Source organism: Montipora capricornis, chromosome 3 (assembly GCF_036669925.1).
Source record: "Montipora capricornis isolate CH-2021 chromosome 3, ASM3666992v2, whole genome shotgun sequence".
NCBI classification, from domain to species: Eukaryota; Metazoa; Cnidaria; class Anthozoa; order Scleractinia; family Acroporidae; genus Montipora; species Montipora capricornis.
Genome location: NC_090885.1, coordinates 66,922,841 through 66,928,692, shown reverse-complemented (window position 1 = coordinate 66,928,692; position 5,852 = coordinate 66,922,841). Strand labels below are relative to the sequence as shown.

The 5,852-nt window shown below is 39.9% G+C and overlaps 1 protein-coding gene across 1 annotated transcript in view; it reads left to right on the top strand.

Moving 5' to 3' along the window:
• Positions 1 to 980, top strand: part of LOC138043818 (zinc finger protein 850-like) — a 28,981-nt gene extending 28,001 nt beyond the window's left edge. The window contains exon 4 of the mRNA XM_068890289.1: positions 1 to 980. This exon is cut by the window's left edge and continues 1,570 nt beyond it. The gene's annotated coding sequence lies outside the window, so the exon portion shown is untranslated.
• Positions 981 to 5,852: the final 4,872 nt, after the last annotated feature.

Here is a 5,852-nt window from a genome sequence, read left to right as displayed (position 1 = left end):
TCTTTCTTCGAAAGACGTAGAAAGAGTTGTGAAAGGATGAACTCTTTTTTGTGCACTATCAAAATCATATGACATTTGAACAACGGTCAACTTTGAGCCACTTTGGCGGGTTTTGGTTTCGAAAACTATTGGAGGCGTCTTTTTTTTTTCAAAAGAAAGTAATGTCTTGCTCCTATTTACGGATAGTAGTAGTTGAAAATCCAAAGTGACAAATTGTATACCAGGTTCTGTCTCTAGTAGTCCCTAATTAGGATCAGTGCATTATATGAGGGTCTCAATGGGGTAGTGTGGCTTATACGGTTAACGGTTGAACTTTTGGCTCTTTTTGAGAGCGAACGGTTATTCTTTTCCCGTTACGGTTTACAGAAAAGCTAAATATTAATTTCCTTTGTCTTAAGAGTTAAATATTAATAGACCTTTCTTTCTTTTTTTCAAACCGAAAATTCAAGGGCTGGGACCGTCTTCTAATGAATTAATTAAGCAAAGTAGTAATTAAATATTGCGTAGGGCATACTGTTGAAGGATTCCTCCTATATTGCACCTTATTCTCCAGTAGTTAAATTACAAAATAAGAAACAAGGCCCTTTGAATTATTGATGTTGTTCCTTTAATGGAACCCATTTTACTTCTCATTATGCATCCTTACGTTTACTAAAATTCCCTGATATTGTCAAACTTATTACTTGCCTGTTTTTTTATGATTTCCTATATTGGAATAAGTTTCCTACTTTCACTCTGACTCTGAGCAACGTAGATATAGTACTCGTAGTGCTTCTTCTGATCTAGTTGTGATTGAATCATTCAGAACTAATTTAAGGAGATTTTGCCCGTCTGTTATTGGCAGATACTTTTGGAATGACATTCCATTGGAAATTCGCTGTAAACCGTCTAAAAACGGTCAGTATTAATTAATTACTATTTATAAATATTTGTTGCATGTCCAGTTTTCAATAATAATAATAATAATCTATTTCCAGTCATCAATTCCTGTGTTATTTTTCGTTATCCTTTTTGTTTTATTGTATTGATCAAAATTAGCTTTTTAGGACTTGCATAATAATAACTAATTTATTTAGCAATATTTATGAGACGCGGCCAACGGTTTAAGAGGGAATTTTTCTTATCACCTGGTCAGGCGTGGCACAAGTTGAAAAATAGATTTTGCTCACATTTTGTCCAGTTTTACCCCAATATCAGTGAGTAATCATGGTGGGTTTCACTTATCAAAAAAATTATTTATACGCCAGAAATAACGTTAAGTTTATACCCGGGTGTTTGGGCTCGAAATTCGGTTAAATTCGAGGGCCAAACTAATATGCTCGCCTTGCCAGCATAACGAAGAATCTGTGCTGTTTGAGGTTAAATGTAAATTAGTATGCCCTTTAACTGTCATCTGGATAAAAGTATTCTATTTTAGAAGCGTTTCCGAATATTTGAGGACTCGAGCAAATAAGGCAATTTTGGAAAGGCATTTCAGCGAGAATTTTCAAACAACTAATTTCATGCTCGGAAGGAGATCGATTCCCTCCAAAAGTCTTCTCCATAAGAAAGAAAGGCTATTTTTCAATCGGGGGTTTGAGTATGGCTGGACGATATATTCTATGACCATTTTTAACACTCTTGAATTCTATCAATTTGTGGCTAAAAATAGCAACACGAACGTCTCTCATTACAAACTCAAAAAACTATTGATTTCACATCCATGATTTACTCAGGTTGTCACAGCTGTAAATCTGGTTGATTCAAAGACTATATACATTATCTGTAATCTTATACCTAGTTTTCTTATGGCTTATAATTGAATTTCAAAAAATTGTAAAGTACTACAAATCACTTTACTCCCTGCCGGAAGAAGTCAGGCCGTGCCTGACGAACTATTGGTCAAACAAAAATATATGTATCCTCACAGCCGTACAAGCAGCCTCGCATAATTATTTTGTTTTTAGTCTAATTATTATTTGCTGGTTAGATCCCACAAGAACCGGCACTTGCACTTTGTTGAAGCTCTGCCAGGGTAAATTCCGACAAGCGACATGGCCTAAAAAGTAGCGACAGCATTTAAAGTGAAATCGCGACAAACGACGTCCCTGACAGAACACCAACACGACACCTTTTAAAATTCAGACAAGCGACACGGCCCGCCACCTGGCTGGGCCTCTTTGTTCAGCTGTCCTTTGCATTAAAAACTGACAATTTTATGCAACCAGCTCGAAACCAACGGGAGCTATCCAAATTTTGTTTCTGTTTGTGTGGAATGACAACAATAATGAAAAATGAATTGAACTACATTTTCCGGTCACGTTTACGTCCAAAAAGTAGTTTGACAGAGTCTTATGAAATAGTTTACGTTTCTTGTCCCTTGTACATATACGTGACGGCACTGCTTGATTTAATTGGTAACGCCAATCTTTCGATTTCTTCCCTATAATTGTTGACGCCAGTACATTTTAGGCCGCTGGGGGGGGGGGGGGTTGGGGCGGAGAGCTGTGTACGATTATGAGTCATCAGAATATCGCAGTGATAAATGATTTTCTTGTCTCGAACCCTTCCTCCTGTCAAATCCACCCTTCCCATTTTTCATTCTGTGACGTCACTGTTACGGAGAAGGATTGTGCAGTTTACACCACCCATGTCCTTCACTTGCGATTATGACTTGTTCATTTCACAAGCTTGTTGGTGGATCATGCAGGGCAGATCCAAGATATGTATCAGAAATCACCATTTCCTTGTCCACATGCTCGCGTGATATCATCAACCACAAGCGCGCTATGAGATTTAGCGAAGTGCATACGGAGATAGACCTGATACTAGCCCGAGCTGCGATCTTTTCTCCTCCAAAACATTTGGCGGATATGAGCATTTGTCTTCACTACAGATCGTCTCTAGGAATTGGATGGCGTCGCTGTTCAGGGAAATGTCGAGTACCTGTACCGCTAGCTGCACACAGCTCGACGCGCGGAAAACTACCTGTAGGTGATCGTGGGATAAACAAACATGTTTCCAGAGAAATCATTCGGCTAACTGGAAGATTTGTTCCTGTTGGTTCCGGTAAGTGAACTTGTAAAAATGTGAATCTGAACAGTTTTCTTGAGAGAATCATGTTTGATTTACACATATTTATAGAAGTAGGTATATCAGACCAGATGAAATGAGCGTGATATATTTTCCCACGCTACTTTAGCTTCAAAGTTGGCTGCTCTATTATCCCATTTTTCGGATTCCTTTAAGGCGTGGCTTAACATATTTCTATTGCTCGAAAAAAGTAAAATATGCTCAGTTTTGACAGCTTTTCGCTGTGGGGTTGTGAAGGCCTTTAATGAAGGAACTGCAAGTAGGTGAACAATTTCATCATACTCTATTCATTAGAGGCTAATGGATGTAGTTAGCGCTGCCCGCCCTATCAACAAACCCACCCCACCCCGTCCCAAACATAAACCAAAGCGCAGGGTAGGGGGGGGGGGGGTAAGATGTGATTTCTTAAGCTGTTGTAGGGGGGGTTAGAAGTTAAACTGAGAGGTCTGATCTCAATCCATGGACTCAAGATAATGTATATTGCATGTAAGCTAATCAAAATCAATTTTTGGAATCTTTTAATAAATATTAATATTAACAGCTTCAAAACCTTATACTAAAAATGAACAGTTTATCTCAACAAAAATAAACATATATAAAAGAACTAGAGTTAAAATCGACTAAAGTTCTTCCAGAACAAATCTTCAGCACCTTGAAATCTTGGATCTAAAAGCAGACTAAATAAATCTGGAAAGAAACACCATTCCAGAAATTTGTTGGGAGAGCAGAGACGATGTTGAAAGACTGACTAACAAGCAACTTCGGCTCTATCTAAGGCACGAAGGTCTAATGGTATCCGGAAACAAGGCACAATTAGTTGAGCGAATACTTAAGCATGCAGATGGTTCTGTAGCAAGAACATTTGATGAAGACATCGAAGATGATGATGAAGACATGCCCTCCAGTTCTCATGATGATACCTCAAGTGATTCTGAGGAGGAGTCAACCGAGTATGAAGGTGGTTCATCAGGCGACGATTATGTGGAGCGCAGCTTCCAAGTTTTATTTATTGATGATGCAGACATACCAGAAGTAGTGTAAAGGTAAAGAGGGATGTAGGGAGGATCGGAGGTTGGGGAGGGGGGGTTGAAAGTAATCTCTCCTCTAGACGGGGGTGGACAAGAAGTTATTTTAACTTTAATTCAGGGGGGTGCAACTTTATTTTAAGGCCTACTTTGCTAATTTTAGAACCCCCCCCCCCCCCCTCCAGATAATTATTGCACAGTCCCTGATAGGACAAAGAGGTACTTCGGAAGGAAAGCCACAGAAGGGGTGACGGCTTTCGTAGCCTAATGACGCTGTGGCGTTGTGGAATTATGTATCGGACGCGATGAATAAGCAGTACTCTGCTACTGGAGAAAGTGCCGAGAAGAACGTGGATGTCGTTTTCATGGACGCACTAGCGGAGTGTTATCGAGCTGCCTGTGGTTGGGAAGTGCGACGCCAAATCCTTTCTATGATGGCTGACAAGCTAAGTCTGGCACAGATCAGGAAATGGATTCCAGACCTCTCCCAGTGGTGCTTCACGGAGGCGAAACGTCATTGTTTGGTGTACGGTCTGAGGAGACAGCCGATCCAATCGCTCTCTCCTCGAAGACGGACTGTCCTATTTTGTCAGTTGACGGTCAACTGACAAAATAGAACATTTTGTCAGTTTTATTACAAGCCCGCAGGTTATTCAGGAACTTCCTTTTGGCGAGAAGACCATCAAATTGTCCACTAATGACCAGATCAAAGTGCCAAACGTGGTTCGTATGATCATCCCCGAGAGGATTATTCAACAGTATCAAGCCTACTTTCGGGAATCGGGATTTCAAGCTCTAAGTCGCAGCGTCCTGCTCCAAATACTGGACGAGTGTTCAGCGTCTGTAAGGAAATCCCTTCAAGGTGCCGATGGTGCTCAGGGGTTTGACGACTTACACAGTGTGGCAGAGAAACTGGGGGAAAGAGGGAAGGGCCTTTCTTGGGCTAAACAACAGCAAGAAAAGCTAAAGGATGCAAAACGTTATTTGAAGAACGACTATAAGGTAAGAAATAGAGTTCACGCAATAGAGGTTTGAAATAGTGTCTACAAGTTGAACTAAGCAATGCAATTGCATGTAAATGCATATACGCGTATTTCACATATTTTCTGTGCGCACTCTAACTAGCTACCACTACTAGAGTGCTGTATGGCAATGCCTGGAAATGACATGGATTGTAAAACCTCTTATGGACAGATTACTGCGTAAAATACCCATGCTTGGGAGATCCATGGCAGGTGGCTACAATGCATTTTCCCCTTCAACGAACGGGCCTGCTTAAACAACGCACGGCAGGTTATTATCAAGTCCACTTTATTTTATGTTTCTAAGTTAAACGAGAGACATTACGCAATTGAATTTGATATTACAGAATTGAAATATATACAATTGTAATATAAAAGGTAGGGAGAAGATAGAAAAGCTCAGGGCTGGTACTTCAATATTTAAGAAGACGAAAAAAAAAAAAGAAAGAAAGATCACTTTTGAGGATTCATTTATTTAATAAGGAATATTTGCTATCTACTTTGAATTAGAGTAAAGAATTGTACTATTCATCTCCGAGCCTTCAATTTCCGGTACAGACTTGTGCCTATTCGCAAAAAAAAAAAGCGCAAGAAGGGGCGTGCAAACGATCATGGAGAGAAAAGCGCGGTACCGTAATGCATTGTGGAAAAGAATAAGTAGTGCAGAGGAATATAAGTAAGTACGACGTGTACCCAGTCGCTTTTATTAGAAAAAAACGGAAAGCGCAAAATA